Here is a 21,410-nt window from a genome sequence, read left to right as displayed (position 1 = left end):
GAAAACTTAGTCTCCCATATGATCTCTCAATGGCATTCAAACACGGCTACTGAGTCCACAATCAAAATCCTAACAGTTCTTTGGTTATTTTGGAAAGCTTACACCAGATTGATCGACTCCTCAGAAAATCCCACTACTATACAAGATTACTTTCAGATTTGGAAAGGCCTTCAATTTTATTGCCAACAAGATGAGAAAGTTTCCACTCACAATAGACGCAACAAAGTTAAATGGGAGGCACCTATCCCTCCGAGGATCAAGTTAAATGTAGATGGGTCACTCTTCCAAAACAAATAAGTAGCAGGTTACGGAGGTATTGAACAAGATTCCCAAGGACATATGCTTTTTTGCTTCGGCCGAGGTCTGGTAGCTCAGGATATCCTTCTGGTGGAAGCTCTAGCCATTCGTCAAGCACTAATCTGGGCGATAGACTTCAAATTAGCAAATATTGACGTAGAATCAGATAATCAATCGATCATCAGTATTCTACATAATCCCCTCACAGAGGTTCCTTGGAAGGTATTTCCAATAGTAGCTGATATATTCAACCTCAAAGAATTATTTGAGTCTATCTCGTTCAAACACATTCTACGTAAAGCGAATATGGTGGCGGACTCTTTAGCAAAGGATATTGCACTCACACAAGAAGCATCCTTAATTATCAACTCCCCTCCTCCCCTTATTTACTAGTTTTTACTGTTTGATTTGTTAGGTATAGGTTGTAACTGTTGAGGATACACCGACAGTGTAGATAGGGATATATTTGTAATTGTATTTCCTATAAATACCGTGTATCTCTTTACTTCAATACATATGAAATACAATCTCCTACATGGTATCAATTATGGTTTAGGGCTCACGCCCATTCGGTTCTGGAAGTTTCGGCTCTTCTCGTTGGTTACGGTTTAGGAAATTAGAATTCGGTTTCTAGTTCTTTCTTGATCTTTCTCGTGAGTTCTTGCTTTCTCTTTTCTGTTCGCTTGATTTGAAGGATTCGAGGCGATCTCTTTCATAGTTATCTCAAGAATAGCTCAAGCGATCTCTGGTTTTTCTTCCTTATCTAGTTTATCAAGCGATCTCTAGTTTTTCTTCCTTATCTAGTTTATACATCAAGATCTCTGGCTCTAGTTTGGTTTAGGTGCTGAAGAAGCAGCAGCGACACGCGGTCTCTACTATTCTTTGTTTGTTCTTTTTCATTTTCTGGTTTTGGTAGCGAGTGGTTTATGGATCTGGTTTCATTTTCTGGTTTTGGTTTATGCACGTTTGGTGGATCTGGATCTGCTGGTTTGTTTTGGCAGCACATTTGGCTTTGGCAGCAGTTTCTAATTTTCAAAATCTGGTTCGATTTAGGTGCTGCAAAGGAGGTTCTAATGGCTTCTCCGACGATGTCTCCGGTGCCGATTTCTCTAGTTTCAATCAATGTCGCTGCAGCTTTGCCAATCAAGTTAACCGCATCTAATTTCTTGTTGTGGAAAGCTCAATTTGTTCCTCTGATGCGTGGTTATGATTTGTTAGGATTTCTTGATGGTTCACATCCACGGCCTACTGATTCTGATGTTTCACTTGAGACCAGTTCTCTTTCTCCTTCTGTTGCTTGGGATAGACAAGATCAACTGATACTCACCTGGCTTGTTGCCTCTGTTTCTGAGCGAGTCTTGCCACATATTGTTTTTGCAAAGTCTTCCGCTGCAGCTCGGGACAAGTTGAATAGAGTGTTTGCTTTTGGTTCTAAAACTCGTATTCTTGAGCTCAAGAACAAATTATTTCGTGTTCAAAAGGGTTCGTCGTCTGTAAGTGAATATCTTCTTGAAATTCTTGAAATTTCAGACACTTTGGCGGCTTCTAACTCTCCGATTAGTGATGAGGATTTGGTATTAACAGCATTACGAGGGCTTGATGGTGACTATAAGGATTTCTCAACTTCAGTTCTTGTTCATGCTGACACCATTAGTTTCGATGTTTTACAAGGTCTACTATTGACTCAAGAAAGTCATATTCTGTCCTCTGCTTCTGCATCTATTGCTCCAGTTATGTCATCTAACGTTGCGGTAAGAAATGCTCCTTTTTGTGCTTCTACTGTTAGTTCTGGTCGCGGCAATCAAGGTTTCAGACCAAGATTTGGTGGTCGTAGACCTTGGAACCGAAGATTTCAGGGAAGGTCTGGTTATTCTTCTGCTATGAATTCATCTAATGGTGGTTTTGGATTTCATGGTGGTACTTCTACACGGGGAAGAGGTGTTGGAATGTTTTCTGCTTATGGAGGTCAAGGTATTCTTGGTTCTCCTGATTCAATTTCTCATTTTTCACCTGAATCAAGGATTGTATGTCAGTTGTGTGGTATTGATGGTCATGTGTGTGCACAGTGTCCTCAGAGATTTAATCATGCTTATGTTGGTAAGCTTGTCTGTTCTTCAATCCTAAATTCTTTGGATGGTTCTTTCTGTCAAGCCAATTCATCTCTGTGGATTTTAGACTCAGGTTCTAATTGCCATATTGCTGCAGATTTAGCTAATTTTGCTTATCAAGAACCTTATACAAGAAGTCAAAATGTGATTGTAGGTAATGGCTCGGTTATGTTCATTACTCACATTGGAAAAAATTTTGTAACTTCTTCTGGTTCTGTATTTGCCATGTCAGATGTTCTCTGTGTTCCAAAAATCCAATTTAACTTGCTCTCAGTTTCCAAATTTTCTGAAGAAAATCATGTATACTTTGTTTTTCATTCTGATTCCTTTGTGGTAAAAGATGTGCTGAGTCACAGGGTGCTGATGGAAGGCAAGAATTTTAAAATGGTCTCTATGTTCTTCAACTTCCCTGTTCTGCTCATCGTCTTTTGGTAAAGCAACAACATGATACAGTTGAAGCAACATCTGCAGCTAATACAGTGGCTGCATCTTTGTCAAATCAAAGTAAATCTTTGGCTGTTCCTTTTTCAGCTTTTGTTACTACTGCAGTGGATTGGCATAGGAGGCTTGGACATCCAGCTCTCGCTCGAACTTTTACAGTTTTGAAGAAACTTGGTTTGCATGTTTCTAGTTCTCTTCCCACTTGTGATGCTCGTAGGTGTTCCATGAGTCATAGACTGCCTTTTTCTTTGTCTACTTCATTTTGTAGAGGACCTTTGGATATTGTTCACACTGATTTGTGGGGACCAGCTCCAATTGTTTCTATGGATGGGTTTAAATACTATGTTGTTTTTGTTGATGAATTTACAAGATATACTTGGGTTTATCCTATGAAACTCAAATCTGATTTGTTTGTTGTTTTCACTAAGTTCAAGAATCTTGTAGAAACTCATTTTTCTACTAAGATTTGTATTCTTCAGTCTGATGGCAGTTCTGAGTATGAGAAGTTGTTAAAGTTAGCTACTTCAAGTGGTCTTTCTCATCGGATTTCGTGTCCTCATACACCTTCCCAAAATGGAGTGGGAGGAAACACCAACACATTCTTGAATCCGGTTTAGCTTTACTTTTTCAAGCTGGTCTTCCTCAGTTATTTTGGACATGTGCTGTGAAGGCGGTAGTGTATCTCATGAACCACATGCCTTTAAAAATTCTTGATGATAGATCTTCTTTAGAAGCTTTGTTTGGATATGCTCTTGAGTATGATCGTTTAAGAGTATTTGGTTGCTTATGTTATCCTTGGTTAAGACCATATGCCAAGACAAAGTTGCATCCGCGATCAACTCCTTGTATTTTGTTAGGATATCCGCTTGCTTATAAAGGGTATTACTGTTTTGATCTACAAACCAATCAAATGTATACTTCTCGACATGTTGTTTTTGACGAGAGTGTGTTTCCCTACAACAACCTCAAGCATGAACATTCATCCTTGTCTACTGAAACATGGTATGGAGCAGCTGAAGAAATTTTACCTTCCACAAATTTTGGTTCGTTTATTTCTCAATCTGGGATTAGATTATGTATTGGGGATTCTAATGTAAATATTTGTAATGGGGGGCATATTTCTAGTTCTTTTAATGCTCTACAGCATTCAAATATTGTAACTCATCATAATGAAATACCCCCACACCCCTATAGTGCTAGTCATGGGCTAGACAATTCTGGACAAGTTAGTTCAGCCCATGGGCTTCATGAACAACTTAGTCCTCTCATCCCATCAGCGCCTAATTCTGGGCTTGTTGCCTCTATGGGTCCTCTAGTTCCCTCAACGGATTCTTTAGTCACATCTTCACCAAGTGAACTCTCTCATGTAAGCTCAACAAATGATACTATCATTCCTACTCATTCTATGCTTACTAGGTCCAAAACGGGAAAATTAACACCTAAAACTCCCTTCAATTTGTTAGTCACTACTGAAGATGAATAACTTCCCTCCACTTATGCCCAAGCTGCTAAGTTTATTCAATGGAGGCAAGCTATGAATGAAGAATTTAATGCTTTAGTGCAAAACGGAACATGGGTTCTTGTTCCTCCGCTGTCTTCTCAGAATGTCATTGGTTGTAAATGGATGTTTCGTGTTAAGAAACGAGCTGATGGTTCCATAGAACGTTATAAGGCTCGTCTTGTAGCTAAAGGATTTCATCAAAGACCAAGATATGACTTTGTTGACACCTACAGTCCCGTAGTGAAACATACAACTATACGGGTTATTCTTTCTATTGTCATTTCTCACAACTGGCCTGTTTGACAATTAGATGTATCCAATGCCTTTCTCCATGGTGACTTGGTTGAGACTGTGTTTATGGGGCAACCTGCGGGTTTTGTTGATCCTTCTCATCCTACGCATGTCTGTCATTTGCGCAAATCTCTATATGGATTAAAACAAGCTCCAAGAGCTTGGTATGCAAAACTTACTTCTTTCATCACATCCATTGGATTTCAAGGCTCACGCACTGATTCATCTCTCTTTTATTATCACACAAAGGCTGTGACTGTTTATGTCTTGATATATGTTGATGACATTCTTATCACTAGAAATAGTCTTGATGCTATTTCATCTCTCATAAAGGCTCTGGCTACTGTTTTTGCCATTAAAGATCTAGGTGATCTTCATTATTTTTTGGGGATTGAGGCTCATCGGACTTCCAAGGGATTATTTCTCTCTCAACACAAATATATTACTGATTTGTTGTCTCGGGCTCACATGAGTGATGCTAAACCTGTGGCTACTCCTCTCGCTTCTGGTTCTTCTCTTTCTTCCACTGTTGGTTCTTTATTACCTGATGGAATTGAGTATCGACACATCGTTGGGGCTTTGCAATATCTTGCCAAAGCATGTTGAGATAGATTTTCATTTTGTTCGAGATCTTGTGGCTTCTCGTCAGTTTTTGGTTCGTTATGTCTCTTCTACTGATCAATTAGCTGATCTTCTCACTAAGGGTCTTGCTCGCACTCGCTTTCTTAATCTTCGTGACAAGCTCATGGTTCTTGAACCATCTCGCTTGAGGGGGCATGTTGAGGATACACCGACAATGTAGATAGGGATATATTTGTAATTGTATTTCCTATAAATACCTTGTATCTCTTTACTTCAATACATATGAAATACAATCTCCTACAGTAACAGAGTCTTTGCCTTTCAATAATATCCTATCCTTTCCTTCTTACCAAAAAAAAAAAGAAAGAAAAGTTTACTGTTAAATCTGCAGATTATACCATACTTACTTCTATCTTCTTTGCAGGGCAATTTGAGATCATCCTCTTCACCATCTTCTCATTGGAAAGAAATTTGGAACTTAAGACACTCCTGAAAGTGACAAACTACTTCATCTGGGGAGCTGCATATGATGCCCTCCCTATTGGATGTTTATCTCTTTTTCATCCGAAAAGCTCTCAAAAACCTTTATGTTTACTGTATGGAACAGCTGCAGAATCAACTTGTCATGCTTTGGCTTTTTGTAATTTTGCTCGTGATGCTGGAAAGCTTCCCCTCTTAGGCTAGATGTTGTTAAATTTACAGGTCCTCACTTTTAGATTTGACTGACTTCATTCATGATACATATAAAAGATCTGGTCAGTTAGAGCTCATTGGCTTGAGCTGGAGCATTCTTAGTTGGACTATATGGAAAGAGAGGAACTCAGATCTGTTTAGAGAGCTCCACATGTATTCCCTCTCTTCATAGGTCCATGCTCACCTTAGATAGGTTATTCAAGGAAGTCCAATCTCTAATCCTTGCTGTAAATCCTAGCAATATTATAATAGAGGAGGTTTCTCCAAATTCGGATGTTTCTGTAGCAGTTGTAAATCATCTTTCTTCCTGTTTCAGGATTTTCTTCGATGGTTCATGGGGAGTAGACTCTCAAATGGGTGGTCGTGGTTGCTTGGTATGGGATCCTGGGGGAGCATCTGTGGCGGCAAAGACAGTGGCTAGTAGAGGTTTTTCAGCCTCTTCCATGGAGCTTGAAGCACCTAGTGATGCTGTTCAGCTGGCAGTCTCTTTACAAACTCTCTCGGTTTCTCATTGTTTCAGATTATAGAGCTGCTGTCTGTGCTTTAAATGGGCAATCCTATGATCTAGAATGTGTTAGTGAAGGATTAGTGGAACACATTTTTAGTTTTTCTTCAAGTTTCTTGGTATAGCAGTTTATTTTTGGAAATAGGAATGAAAATATTTGGGCAGGTTATCTTGCTTATGGTGCTAGATAATGTCAAATATCAAAGCAAGTTTGGGGTGGCAGTTCCTCACCCTTCATTCCAGATCCCAAGAAAAGAAGAAAAAAAATGTTCTCTGAGATGTTTTCAGCTTCTCAGAGAGACCATAATATAAATGACAAGAAAATATAAAAATCTTCTTACCAAAAAGACAAGAAAATATAAAAATGAAAAAATATGAGGTGCATGGTCAATATTGGACGTTTTCTTTTGGTAGGTGGTCAATATTGGCCTTGGGGTCATGTAGGTGAGACCAGTCGTCCTTGGCCCAGAAACATAGTATTTTTCCTGGTCATGATGTGATTCCAAAATTTATTTGTGATTGCTTGATAATTTCATATTCCAAAGGTTTGGTGGGGGCAGCTCCTCACCCATTATTGCACATCCAATGTTTTAACCTCCAACAGAGTACAGACTTACCTTATAGAGCATATATAAATATTTTGATAAAAAACAGAGTTTTTACTGGGAGCATATTTAAGTGAATGGTGCTTCCTTCCTGTCCAACTCTTTTGACTTTAACTCTTTTATATAATCAAACTTTTGAATTTTGACAAAAAAAAATAAAAAATTGGATGTCCAGTTTTTACCATTTCAAAAATTATCCATTATTCATATTAAGTTTTCTCACCTTTTATGTTAATTTGAAATTGAAATGCTCATTTTGCCGACATGAGTATGATGACTAAATTACCCTCTATACTCAATTCTTAGGTCACCATTTTTTTTCGTAAACTTTGCCGGAAACCACACCACTGCTGACAATCATCACCTTCATCTTGCTGGCAACCACAGCCCAAAATCCATCTTCATCCCCAAATCCCATCTCTATTTTTAGTTCCAACGCCGTTGTAGAGGAACACAAAGAAAACTATTTTTGCGAACGTAGTTTATAGATCTTGGGGAGACCTGCACAACTTAGTCTATGGCTAGGGTTTTGGGTCTTATACAATAAATTCAATAATTTTCAAGTGGTCTTCTATAATTTAAAATTTAATTACCATATTACCCGAATTGGACACCGTTGTATTAAATGCATGACGTGTGTTGTAAAATCAACGGTGGCCACCAATAGATAAGGGTTTCAATTGCGTATCGAAACCGTTAAACCGTACCGAACCGCGCTGATTTAAAACCGCATCGTACCGTACCATTCAAATTTCAGTACGGTACGTACCGAAACTGAATTTCTTTGGTACGGTTCCGATTTTAGGTACTCATACTATCAGTATGTACCAAACCGTACCGAATTGATACCGTACCAAATTAAGGGATATAAATTGTAATTTTACAATTAAAACACTTTACCTTTACTATATCCTTAATTCCCTATTTTAGTTTTTCGTTTTATCATTCACTTCTCTTCTTTAATTTACTTGTTTTGTCTTTGTTAATTAGATTTTATCTCTGTTAATTTTAAATTCTATTGATTGGTTGATCACAATTTCATTAGGATCTTAATGAACTAATAACAACAATGGCATAAGTTCATTTGTACCAAAATTGTACTGCACTAAATACCATATTTGAACCGTTTTTCCGTACCGATTTAATACTGAACCGTTTTTCTAAATACCGAACCTGTACCGTTTAAATTTGGTACGGTTCTGGTTTTCGGTATTCAAAGTTGGTACCGTACCGAATTACCAAAACGTATCGATTGACACCCTTACCAATAGATGGAGTGATGGTGGTTGTTGGCTATGGTGGTGAGGTTAAGAAAGGTTGGCTATGGAGGATAAATTAGTCATAACACCTTCTTGGTCAAAATGATTATTCTAATTTTAAAATTAACAAAAAGGAATAAAAAAAAAAATTCAACGATAAGTAATTTTTGAAGCTGTAAAAAGTGAACACTCGGTAATATTTCTTACTAGTTGAAAAGTTGAAAATTTCACTTTCTCTCCAAGTTATGCATGGTTTCACTTTCTCAACCAAATGAGATTGCATGGTCAACATTGGACTTTTCTTTTGCTAATTGGTCAATATTTGACTAGGGTCATAAGTGAAACTGGCCGACAAACATACTTTTCCTGGTCATGATGTGATTCTACAATTAATTTTTGATTGCTTGTAGTTTTAATAATAACTTCACTTTCTTGATGCCATTAATTGATTACAGGAAAAATGATTGTAGAATAAATGACTGCTTTGACCTGCAAGCTACAAATATTCATATATTTATGTTCCCTCAACACTCTCCCATGCACATGCAAAAACACACCATCTTGGTTCTTTGTAGGCCCATAGAAGCACGAGTTAAGAGAATCTGAATCAATTCTCTTTGCCAGTGAAACTGTTCTCATCGCTTTCATTGACGTAAATATTTTGTATAACCATTTTAGGGTTGTCAATTCTGAGGCCAAAACATTTGATTCGATCCAATCTGTTTTAAGATTTGAATGGGTTCAATTCAAGGCTAATTGGCCGGAGTATGGGTTAGAATCGAAAACCCTATTACTTTCTAGTTAGTTTGGTTCAACCGTTAGTGATCCATTAGTCCAAAACCACCAACCAAAACTAAATCATTAAGAAACCTCTAATCCATTATAAATCGACTTTGGAAGGTTAAATAGGCTGGTTCATTTGAGCCTTAAGCTCAGGAGGTAAGATTCAAGACCCAAACATGTATAATTTCTAATCTGAAATACTTTAATTGATAATTAGTTGCTAATAATCTCAAAACTAATTTAACCCAAATCCAAAAATTGTTAGTTAAACCAAACCCAACCCAAGCCCAAGCTGCATCAAACCAAAACTGAACCGAAATATAATTGTGCTAAGGACTCCCTCAAAAAAAGAAAAATTCCCCTTCTTTTTTCAGCTTCGTCCATATGAAATATCATTATTTGCCTCCCCCCGAATAATTTTGGTAATACCTTGTCCCTCTTGTTTATCCACCTCCATTCTTTAGTTTTTTCACCTTCTATTTTTTCATTAATATTTTTAACTTTATTGCCCCATTAAAATCGTTGTTTTAATCCGTTACCTTATTACCATAGTAGTTAATTCTGTTTGGGCTTTTGGTTATCTCTTCGTGTTAATTCTAGTTATTCTCCTATTTTTTATCTTTTTGATGGTGTCTGTGTGTGGAGGGTATGATCTTTGTTCTCATGGCTATTTCTGCGCCCTTTTGTCTTGGGGGTGGCTGCTCGTGTTCTTTGTTCGTTGCTTTGGCGTGGTGGGTTGGTTTGTGTTTGGTCTTCTTTCTCGCTTTTGTTGCTTGGCTCTTGCCTTGGCGCCTTCCCCCAGGTTGTTATCTCTGGGGTGGTTTCCCCTTGCTCGGGGGGGTGCTGCTCTTCTTCTTCTCGTCCTTTCTCTTTTGGGTGGGCGCTCTGTCTCGGTTGGTCCTCTCTGTGGGCCGTGGTGCTTGAGCATTTCAGGCTGCTTGTGTGTGCTTCACTTTGTTACCTGTTTTTTTTGTGCGGTTTTTCTTTTCGGGGTTCTCGGGTGCCTCGCATCTTTTGCTGTGGCTGTGCCCGTTGTTTCTTTGCGCTGTGGTGGGGTTGCCGGGGGTTCTTCTCTGTTGGGGTTTTTGTTTATTTTGCTCGTCAGAGTTCGTTCATTATTGGCTCCCCGCCTGGGGTTGGATCCTGATCCTGTGACTTCTCCGGGTTTGGGTTGGTGCTTGGCTCGTTGTGGGTGTGTTTTTTTGCTTGTTGTGGTGTGCTTGTTGTTTTTTTGCTTGTGCTTGCTTCGTGTGGCTTCTTTGCCTAGGGTTTTAGTGCATTCCCTAGTGGCATTAGCTTTATTGGTCTTCGTTGGAGGATATTCCTTGTTGGGTTTCTTCCTTGAGATTTTGTTTCGGGGTATTTTTGGTGCATGGTTGGAGCTTGGTGCCCGGATTGCAACACGCCGTTCTTGGTCCTCTCTCTTTGCTTGCTTAGCTCTCTTGTTGTGCGGCGGGTCGGTTCTTTGCCTTCCTTTTGTTGTATTCTATTTATTACTATTTTGTCTCATTTTCTCCAAAAAAACATAACTTGGAATAGTTCGTGGTTTCACAGCTCATTCCTAAATTTTCTTCACAATTAAGTATTCTCCCTTTTTCTCTATAAGAGACAAGTTCAAGGTTTCAAAGGTCATTCCTAAATCATCTTTACAATTAGGTATCCCCTCTCTCTCTCTAGAAATTTTCTTTTTTGTTATTCTTTTTATTTGATTTTATATTGTCTCTCAGATTATCTATAATTTATCAGGTAACTAATTACCACGATTCATTTGCTTTGCATATAGTCTTTCATTGTGGAAACCATGACTTTTTTATTTTTTTATTATTATTATTATTATTATTATTATTATTATTATTATTATTATTATTATTATTATTATTATTATTATTATTATTATTATTTTAATCTGCTTGTGATGTTGATTTTGTAAGATTTTTTTTAAATAAAAGAAAACATTGATTAAAACTTAAAAAAGTTATTGAGTAAGATATGATTTTTTGAGAACGACCCTTATGCTTTAATTTACCTATATTTGGAAAGGATAAAAATGTTATTCTCAATAATTTTACCTATATTTTTAATATGTGGTTCCATGTCTGAATATATAATAATTCGGTGGGGACCCCCCCCGTGGGCCCTACATGAGCTTCACTATATGTAGTGACAAAGTGTCAGTCTCCTTGATGAGGAGGTGGTCTAGACCCTCATTATTCGATCCCTCATGTTGAATCCCAATTCTGCCCCCCTAAAGGTTCGGTTTAGATCTTGTTCTTTCAAACCCGAAACCAAAAAGCTCGAATTGAAACTGGCTAAACCCGTTGACACCCTTATGATCCATTACATTTTGGCATGTGATTGTTTGCCTGTTCTGATAAGAGAAAGGAAAAAAAGCAAGTTCTCATATCCCGTAATGGACAACCGCTTCCGCGCTCGCGTTGGGACCGATCCGAAATTTCTATATCCGCCGTCCGTTCCCGTCGGAATTGCTTCGGACGATATCCGGTAATTTTTCCGGATAGAGAAATTAAAATTTTTCTTTAAAAATAGTGTAATCGGTTCGGCGTCGGTTCGGTGCGGTCGATTGTTTATGTATGTAAAGTGAATTATCATCATATTGATATTTTCGGCGGATTTTTCGGTTCCGTGTTTCGTCGATGGTGCCTCTCTTTTTGCCGGTTCGGCGTTCCGTTCGGATAGCGTTGGCTCTCATATTAGTTGTGGGAACAGAAAAGGTGATAAAAAATCAATGAATTATGATACACTTGATTCATGGCATTCTATTGAACCGAACTTTTTATTTTTGGTGGACCAGAAAAGATTGTGTATAGCATACCGAACTTGATTACTTGTAAGAATCAAAGAAGCAACCAAGAAATTATAAGAAAGGAACTTTAAACCTGACCCAGATTAGCACCCCTTCACCTTCAAGGAAGATTCCTATTGTGAAAGAAGAAAACTTGTTGTAAATGGAATATATTCTACGTTGACAAAACTGGAATTCGGCAGAATATATTCTACAACCTGTTCATATTGTATGTATTCTTTAACCGCCATAAACAATTCTCATCCTAAAAACTAGCTTTTTTTTTTCTTGACCACTGGGCACTGGCTGGTCGGTTGGTTCCATTTATGATTTGTTAAAGAAATTTCCAAGAATGATGATAGAAGCCATCAAAGGCTTTATCTTTTATGATTCCAAAAACAAATTGAAAACTTCTTTTATCATTCAAATATCCATGCTTTTATGGTTCTAGATTTTTTTTTAAAGTTGAAAGTTAGGGTTTTCTACTTTTCTTTGTTCTTATCAGTGGTGGAGGCATTGTTTATCCGTAATGAGAGGCAACTGTTCTGTATATTCATTATCAAAGTTGAGACTTTGGGACCCTCCAGAAGTCCTTATCCCCATGAATGGTAGGCCTATTGAGAAAGACAATTCTGATAAAATCTTACCTGTCCCAAATGCTTCCTTCATTAAAAATGAATTGGAATTCTCTTTTTACCCAACTGGTTTAAGTTTCATCATGCAATATTTATTCAGGTTGCACTGCATCTGGGCCAAGTTTAGCTTCTGGTTCTACCTTCTTTCTATCAAGATCAAGCGTAAATTTTACCCAGTTCAGATTCTGTTCAGAAATGCATGATTAATTAGCTTTCTATCTTCCCTTCTTTTCTACTGGGTTGGGGGGAAAGTGCATGAATAAGGTTGGCTGCAAAAGTTTAGTTTCTTGTTTATACTGAACCTATTTTGCTTTTAGATTCAGAAGCTCTATCATATTGTTTTGATTTCTAGAAAAGAAGGACAAGGGGTCCCCTCCCCACCCCCACAGCCATCATTTTTATATGGCTTTCCTGTTCTTAGATTTGAATGGTATGAAAACAACCACCTTGGCCATGCATTTTCTCAATGTTGAGAGCTAATTGCCAAAACGATTGCAAGCTGTGATGAATGGACAAGTCCCATCAGTTTCAATGGAGGGCTCTCTATTCATATGTATAGACAAGTTCTTATGGGTCCACTTGTCAAAAGAAAAATCAGTCATATATATAATCTGGCAACCTCTCCACCTTATCAGCAAAGGAAAGTGGGTTTGAAGTTTGAATCTTCTTTTTTATTTGATTTATTTTATGTTCTTTCCTTTTCCTGATTTTGGGTTCCAACTAGTACGTTTTCCATTAAAATACAGTTGCTTCTGAGCTAGCTTTAGCAGAAAAGCACAGCAGATTTAATGAATGATTGATGAAGACCACTAAGATGGAGAACCACTAATAATTGTCTAATGTGAGGACTTTGGTATTTTATTTAGGTTGACGTGTTGGACTTCTTCAATACCTGTGTGTATGTAGTGGTCATTTCCATGTCAGATTCTCGTCAACACAAATCTTATCTAAAGAACACTTCAGAACAAATCTTTATCTAATCAGCTTCCTGTCCTCTTAATACATTTTAAAGAGAGAAAGAGAGAAAACTCCAAAACAAGTTTCATTAGTGCATCAATAATGGACTCTTCGGGTGGATTGGGGTTGTTTCTAGAAATTGATTCTGCATTGTTTTAACAAAGCAAATAATGAGAGTGGGTCAATTGTGTTGGTCGGGTAGTCACCTTCAACGATCAAATTAGTACATAAAATAATACTTTTCTCGAGCAAATGGAGTGCTAATGGCCCTTAATTGGAAAGTCACAAAATCAAAAAAAAAAAAAATTTAATTTATGTACCATTAGAGTAAGTAGAATTCAATTATGTAGGATTGTCCCTAGAATTTCTGCGATTCATTCCCTGCTTGACACTTCAGAGAATATGGAATCGAGTCTCCAGTCAACTCAATTGGTTTAATTGGTCCCACCACCGATTTGGACCAAACAAATTTTTGCATTGTGCCTCTAGAACACTTATTTATAATTTACATTGACATTGACTTCAAAGCCAACAAATTGGACTAGATTGTTTAAGCTGCATAGAGTTTTGGAATTTGCACACTCCTGGGACCAACTTAACAAATGGAAGTCATTGATTTTAAGAGAAAACTTCTGGTGGGTTCTTCTCTTTAGATGATGACTCCTCTCAAAACACTAGATATGCTTGTGCTTTCCTCAAAACATTTTATTGTGATTTTATAAGTTTAGAACTGACAATGATAGGTGATGCTAAAATTGAATCACAAAAGCATACTTCTTTTGGGTTTGGAAGTGGATGATTTCTTCATTATCATTAAAGACATTAGTGATTTGATTAATCCATCATGCTTGACAGTAGAAAAACCCTTTATTAATTAGTGGTTTCTCTTGTTTAAATTCACTAAAGATAAAGGTGAGTCCCATTATACAGGTATTGTGGATAAATTATCCAGCACCGATCCACATTAGACCCACCGATGGCTCAAATTAGATATAGGACCGAACTGTAAGCCACGTAAGGATCTAATCATAACCATTGATTTCATAGCGGTCGATCGACGGCTCAGACAAGACTTGATCAGTGAAGAAAATCTATAATAAAGCTCAAACATAAGAAGAAGGTAACACATTCTCTTTCACTCAAAACCCTGCATTTTCCCGCTCTTTGATATTTAAAAAACCTAGAGCTCACTTGAGCTCTACAACCACAATCCTTCATTCCTTATTGACTTGACCGTTGGAGACAGAGCGCCAATCCAGTTGATCGGCTCTGTTTCTAACTGTTCTCCAATGAGCCTTGCAGGGTGCATGTGAGTGGATCTAGATATAGATCGAGCTAGATCTGAATCGATTGATGTGATTTGCAATCTATAATCCCGATAAATTTTGCACCAACATTTGGTGCCGTCTATGGGAAAAGAGAAAAAAAATCATGGCTCAATCACCTGAGCAACGTGAGGAGATGCCGCTGATCGAAACTACAAAAGCAAACTAGAGAGAACTTCAAGGAAAGAATCCAAAAAGGAATATAAAAGAGGTGGCGTTACCACCACTAGCTCCGACAATGTTGACTCGCCAAAAGTAGAAAGTCCTCAGAGATCTATCACCTCATCTTCTGGAAATTCATAATCAGTAGGGTATGCAACCATCAAAAGCTCCTGCAACAACATCACAACCAGGATTTTATCCACATCAAATCACGTTCTAGATGGAAAGTATGCAACGTCAGATCTTGAAAACTCAAGATCTAATGAGATCGTACATCCGATAGATCAGAATTCCAGTACGAACGTTGCCAGCAAAATGTATAACTCCTCTTTCCTAAGTTGATGCAGTTTTTAACCAAATTCCTCGGAAACAAGAGTCGTCCTTAGCCTAAAGCCAAATTCAATCAGAAACTTCAAGGAGTTGACCAAAAAATTTCTATCACACTTCCAAAGCAACATGAAAAGCAACAATTTGGCAGCAATCCACCAGAGACCAGGAGAATTGGTTTGCAGTTACATAAAAAGATTCAACCAGGAATCAATTCAAATAAAAAACTTGAATGAGGCAGTAGCTTATGATGCAATGTTCAAAGGTTTGACCGATGATCACCTACTTGAATTTATGATCATGAACAAGCTAGCAAACATTGCAGAGCTAACCTCACGATGCAAGCAGTATGCAAATATGAAGGAAATATTACAAGCCAAGAAAGAAACTGATGACGATGGAAGTAAAAGAAAAGAAAGTAGAACGTTGTAGTCTAATTAAAAGGATCGAAGGAGTAATAGAAATTACTCAAGGAGTGATCACAAAAACAGGAAAGATGATCAACATCCGAATCCAGATTAGTACACACCACTGAATTCAAAGAGATCATAAATATTGATGCAGATCCGACATCAAAAGTTTATGAGGTGGCCAACTCCAATGGTTGTAAGAGCATAGGATCAAAATCCTAACAAATTATGTCGTTTCCATAGAGATCATGGTCACAATATGGACGAATACAGAGTTCTAAAGAACGAGATCAAGCGGCTAATCAACTAGGGATGTTTAGATCAATATGTTCAACGAAGAAATGGCGGTCAACAGAGAAATGGTGATCAGTCGAGAAGGTGGAATAACCGAGAACTAGAAAAAGAAGAACGAGCAAAGAAATATTATCAATCTGACTCTCTGATAGAAGATCATGAAGGTTCAAAACCTCAGCAAAAATAGTCGCCAATCATGACCATAATGGGAAGCATGGACCTGACTTCTGTAACAAAATCAAAGGCTCACGCAAGGTTTGTTCATTCTATAGAATCTTAATCAGTCCCAAAACAGATAAAAAGATGAAAGTAATAGTTTTCACAGAAGAAGAGATGTCTGGAATCCAGGAGCCACATGATGATGCGATAGTGATGATAGTTGAGGTAGCAAACCGTGATGTTCACAGAGTTTTAATTAACACAAGCTCCATAGTTGAGATTATGTCATATGAAGCTTTCTTAAAGCTGAAGCTCGATTCTATGAAAGTGAAACCATGTGCAACAAGGCTATTTGGTTTCTCTGGAGAGTCAACTCCCGTCGAAGGAACAAGTGAGTTAACAATTACACTCGGGACACATCCAAAAACAGTGACAAAGTTTTTGCTAATCAGGAATTTGTCAGCCTACTACATGATCCGAGGAATACAAACTTTAAATGCAATAGGGGCCATCATCTCAATAAGACATCTGAGACAAAATTTCCAACTGAGCTAGAAGTCGGAGAATGCTGATCAGATCAGAAATTCTCTAGGTAATGTTATACAACATTATTGAAAGATTCAAAAGCTCAAGGTAAAGCTCTAGCCTTAACAAAAGAAATTATGGAAAATAGAGATGAAGAAGAGATCAAGAGAGGAGAGCTAGTAGAATAGCCGGAGAAGATCTTCTTCAAACTCAATGATCCTGAAAAAGGAACGATGACAGGAGCTAAACAAATTGAACAAGATAATAAATATTGATGGAATTTCTGCAAAGGAATTCTGATGTGTTCGTCAGCTGAGGACATGCCAGGTCTGAGCAAAGAGGTGGCAAAACACAGCCTCTGGATTGACAGCACGATAAAACCTGTGAAGCAAAAAAGAAGAAACTTCTCAGTAGAAAAACATGAAGTGATAAAAGTTGAAGTTGAGAAGCTCAAGAAATAAAAATTCATAGAACAAATTGAATGTCCAAAGTTGTTGGCAAACGTGGTGATGGTAAAGAAACATAATAGTAAATGGAGAATATGTGTAGACTATATCGATTTGAATAAGTCCTGCCCAACAGATTGCTATCCATTTCCATGAATTGATCATAATAGACGCAACTTCGGGTCAGCAGATGTTAAGCTTCATGGATGCGTACTCCGACTATAATCAAATATTTATGAAGAAGGAGGAGAACCAGCCCCATACAACATTTATGATCAATCGGGAAAACTACTACTATAAGGTAATGCCTTTTGGTTTGAAAAATGCTAGAGCAACATACCAAAGGGCAATGAACAAATTGTTCGCTGATCAGATTGGTCATAATATGAAAGTATATGTGGATGATCTCCTAGTATAAAGCAAGATCGAATCTAATCATTTATCATATCTGAAAGACTGCTTTGATGTCTTAAGAAGAAATGGAAAGAGACTTTTTTTCCAAAAAAAGTGCATTCAGGGTCTCATCAGGAAAATTTATGGGATACATGGTCAGACAACGAGGCATTGAGACAATCCAGAAAATATCAAAGCGATATTGGATATGGAATCACCGAATGGTGTAAAAAGAATTCAAAGCTTAATAGGAAAGGTAGCAACTCTAAGCAGATTCATATCCAGATCAGGTGACAAATGTGCACCCTTCTTCAAAGCGTTAAAGAACTTGAATGCACATAATGAATTCAGATGGATAGAAGGATGCCAAGCTTCATTCGAAGAATTGAAGAGACGATTGACCAGTCCACCAGTCTTATCTTTGCAAATTCTAGGAGAAACTCTTTAGATTTATTTATCTTCTTCCACAGTAGCTTTGAGCACAGTATTGATCAGAGAAGAAGGTATGCACTAAAATCCAATCTGTATTGTGAGCCATACATTATTTGATGTTGAATCTAGATATTCTAAATCCAAAAAACAAGCTTTAGCTCTAGTAATAGCAGCAAAACCATATTTTCAAGCTCATTCTATAATTGTCCTGACCAATTGGCCATTGAAAAAAATTCTTCGTAAACCTGATCTTGTTGGAAGACTAGTGTCTTGGGAAGTTGAGCTAACAGAGCATGATATAGATTATAAACCTAGGACTACAATCAAAGCAGAAGTTCTAGGTGTATTTAAAGCTGAGAGTGTATCACCACCCATGGATCGAGGAAATCTCAGTGAAATTCCTAGTAGATCGGTTCGCCATGTTGACTGCTTGAGCCACTCTCAAGGATCAAGAGTAAGGTTAATTCTTCAGAGCCCTGGTAGTTTCATTGTCCAAAGTGCACTTCGTTTTGAATTCCACGCTTCTAATAAGGAAGCAAAATATGAGGGCTTGATTGCAGGACTTCATCTAGCCAAATCATTATGCATACAGAATATTGAAGTTAAAAGTGACTCTAAGCTAGTGGTTAGCCAAGTCACAGGAGCTTATGAAGCAAAAGATGAGGGGTGTCAATTTGATGCCCGAACAGTTAAACCGAACTGCACTGGTCCGTTATAGCCGGAACCGAACCTTAATGGATTGTATTTGGGTTAAGGGGTGCAAAGCCCGCACCAGCCTGAAACCGAACCACAACCCATTATAACCTGCTTTACAACCCATTTTAATTGTTTTACATTAAATACTGTTTGAATCGTCCTATACCCCGAGGTAGTTGGTATAGATAATCAGAAAAATTGAGCATGAATTCAAAGATCAAATAGTCATTCTACTACTTTGTAAAGGATAATTAGAAGGATTAAACATGAATGTCCAACTGAATGTATTGAGTTAGTTAAACTTGAATAAATAATTATCAATCTAGTGGTATTTCATTTGCATATCAAACTAAATACCAACCCCAAAAAAGAGACGGATTTCAATGAAGGAATAAAACATCTAAATTTTCACTATAAAAGAACCCAATTCTAAGACAATCAATAATAGCACAAGATGGAATTTAAAAGGGTTTTTGATTTGAAGATCTATTTCTGGAGGGCCATTCGATGGAGCCTGAGGAATGATTTTGCACAGTAAGGCAGGTTCCAAGCAAACTTTAAGCTTTGAGCTTAAAAAGGCAAACGCAGAATTGAGAAGAAGATGGAGAAGAAAGGACATAATCGAGAAGGAGTAAATATAGGGAGTAGAACGACATGATTGGAAACTCTTCAAATTTGGAGGGAAAATATACGATGATTCAAATCAACGGTTGTAACTAATTTGAATCGACGTTTGAGAAAAAGGTTGAATCATCCAAATTTTGGAACAAAACAATTGAACACGTGGAAAAGACTGATAAGCCAAGAAAAAGGTATTGGAACTGTATGTTGGAAGATCAATCATATCTAATGAAAATGAAGGTTAACATTTATGAGGGGAAGGCAAAAGGCTAACAAGCTGAGATCTTCATCAGATACTCGAAATGATTTTGGGGGCTGAACTTTACTCTTGAAATGATTACAAAAATTGAGCATCTTCCCAAGGTAAGAAAATCCGTTTTCAAATAAATTCAAGTCAAAACTTGGTTTCGGAAATTCTAACGTTGATCAATCTAGATCTTGCCACGTGGGTAGCAAGTTCCAAAATTGATATTTGAATTGAATGGATAACTCCAAAGGTGAAAGACAGCTCTGATGAATCTAGTACTCATTGATGAACTCTCCAGGTCAAAGAAGAATTCAACGTTACCTGATGAACTCTGCTGATCAAATGATGAGCTTAGGACTCTTGATGAACTCAATTGATCAAAGGATGAGTGCAAACTTTCTGATGAACTTCGTTGATTTGAAAAATGACCTTAGAATTCCTGATGAACTTTTTCAATAGAAGGATGAACTCGCTAAACCTCCTGACGAAGTTGAATTTGAGTCTCAATCAAATTCGACCTAGTTAGCAGGCTTGGGGGCTCATGTTGTGAATAAATTATTCAACATCCGTTTGCATTAGACCAACCGGTGGTTCAGATTGGATATAGGACCGAACTATAAGCCACGTAAGGATCTAATCATAACCATCGATTTCATAGCGCTCGATCGACGACTCAGACAAGACCTGGTCAATGAAAAAAAATCTATAAATAGGGCTCAAACATAAGTAGAAAGTAACACACTCTCTTTCACTGAAAACCCTACATTTTCCCGCTCTCTAATATTCAAAAAACCTAGAGCTCACTTGAGCTCTGCAACCACATTCCTTCATTCCTTATTGACTTGACTGTCAGAGACGGAACTCCGATCCAACTGATCGGCTCCATTTCTAATTGTTCTTCCGTGATCTTGCAGGTGTGAGTGGATATAACTTCAGATCAAGTCAGATCTGAACCGATTTGTATGATTTGCAATCTGTAATCCCGATAAATTCTGCACCAACAATAGGAATGATTGATCAAATTATTACCTAGAAGGCGTAGTCAGTATCAAAAAGCTTTCATCCGAGTAAAGTCTGGAGACCCATGCAGTCTTATTCTACATTTATAGTTTTCCAACCATCACACCAAGTCCGGTTCTTTTTCAGTCTATCACTACATTCCTTGTAATCTTAAATCTCCTAAACATGTTTGAGATAGGTGTAGTGAGAAAAATAAAGATTTGATTCCAAATGAAGGGCTCTCGTCCTCATATGAAAAAGGCAGTTCCATCAACAGATTGGAATCAACTTGGCAACCTCGCTTGTCTTGTTTAGAAATTAATTTTGCTTCCAATCTAAGGGCTAAAGATTGCTCTTTTATCTTAGAGATCCATCATCAAATTATAATCCAATAACATAACTTTATTCACCCAAAAATTTATATAGTAACATAAACTGTTTTGTCCAATAGATCTATATTATTATACACTACGTGGATCCAGCAGATCTGTATAATTAATTATTTGAAAAATCTGAAGAGCATGTTATTTTAAAATAAATAGATAAATGGGGCTACAGCTGGATCTCATTGACTGGCTTTGACTGATCAAATACACTATTCTTTATTTATTCCAACAAATCTACTAAAAAATTTCCACATCTTGAAAAGATAATTTATGTTGCTCATATTCTATTCTATCTTGTAGTATCTCTCAAATATTGACTCTCAGGCCCTAATCATGCAAAGTCGATAAGATTTAGTCACCAATCGTGTTTATGTAGTAAATTAATATAGGTCAGCCCTATTTGTTGGATCCTTAGAGGACCCTAAAGTACTTAAGATATATATATACATATAGTAGGGTAGATATGTTACATATATATATAAATATATATATATATGCTTTATTTAAATATAAGGTAATGCTTCACCC

Source organism: Hakea prostrata, chromosome 4 (genome assembly GCF_041222555.1).
Source record: "Hakea prostrata isolate BN-2017 chromosome 4, UWA_Hpros_2, whole genome shotgun sequence".
Taxonomy (NCBI): domain Eukaryota; kingdom Viridiplantae; phylum Streptophyta; class Magnoliopsida; order Proteales; family Proteaceae; genus Hakea; species Hakea prostrata.
Note: the sequence above shows the minus strand (reverse complement) of the source record.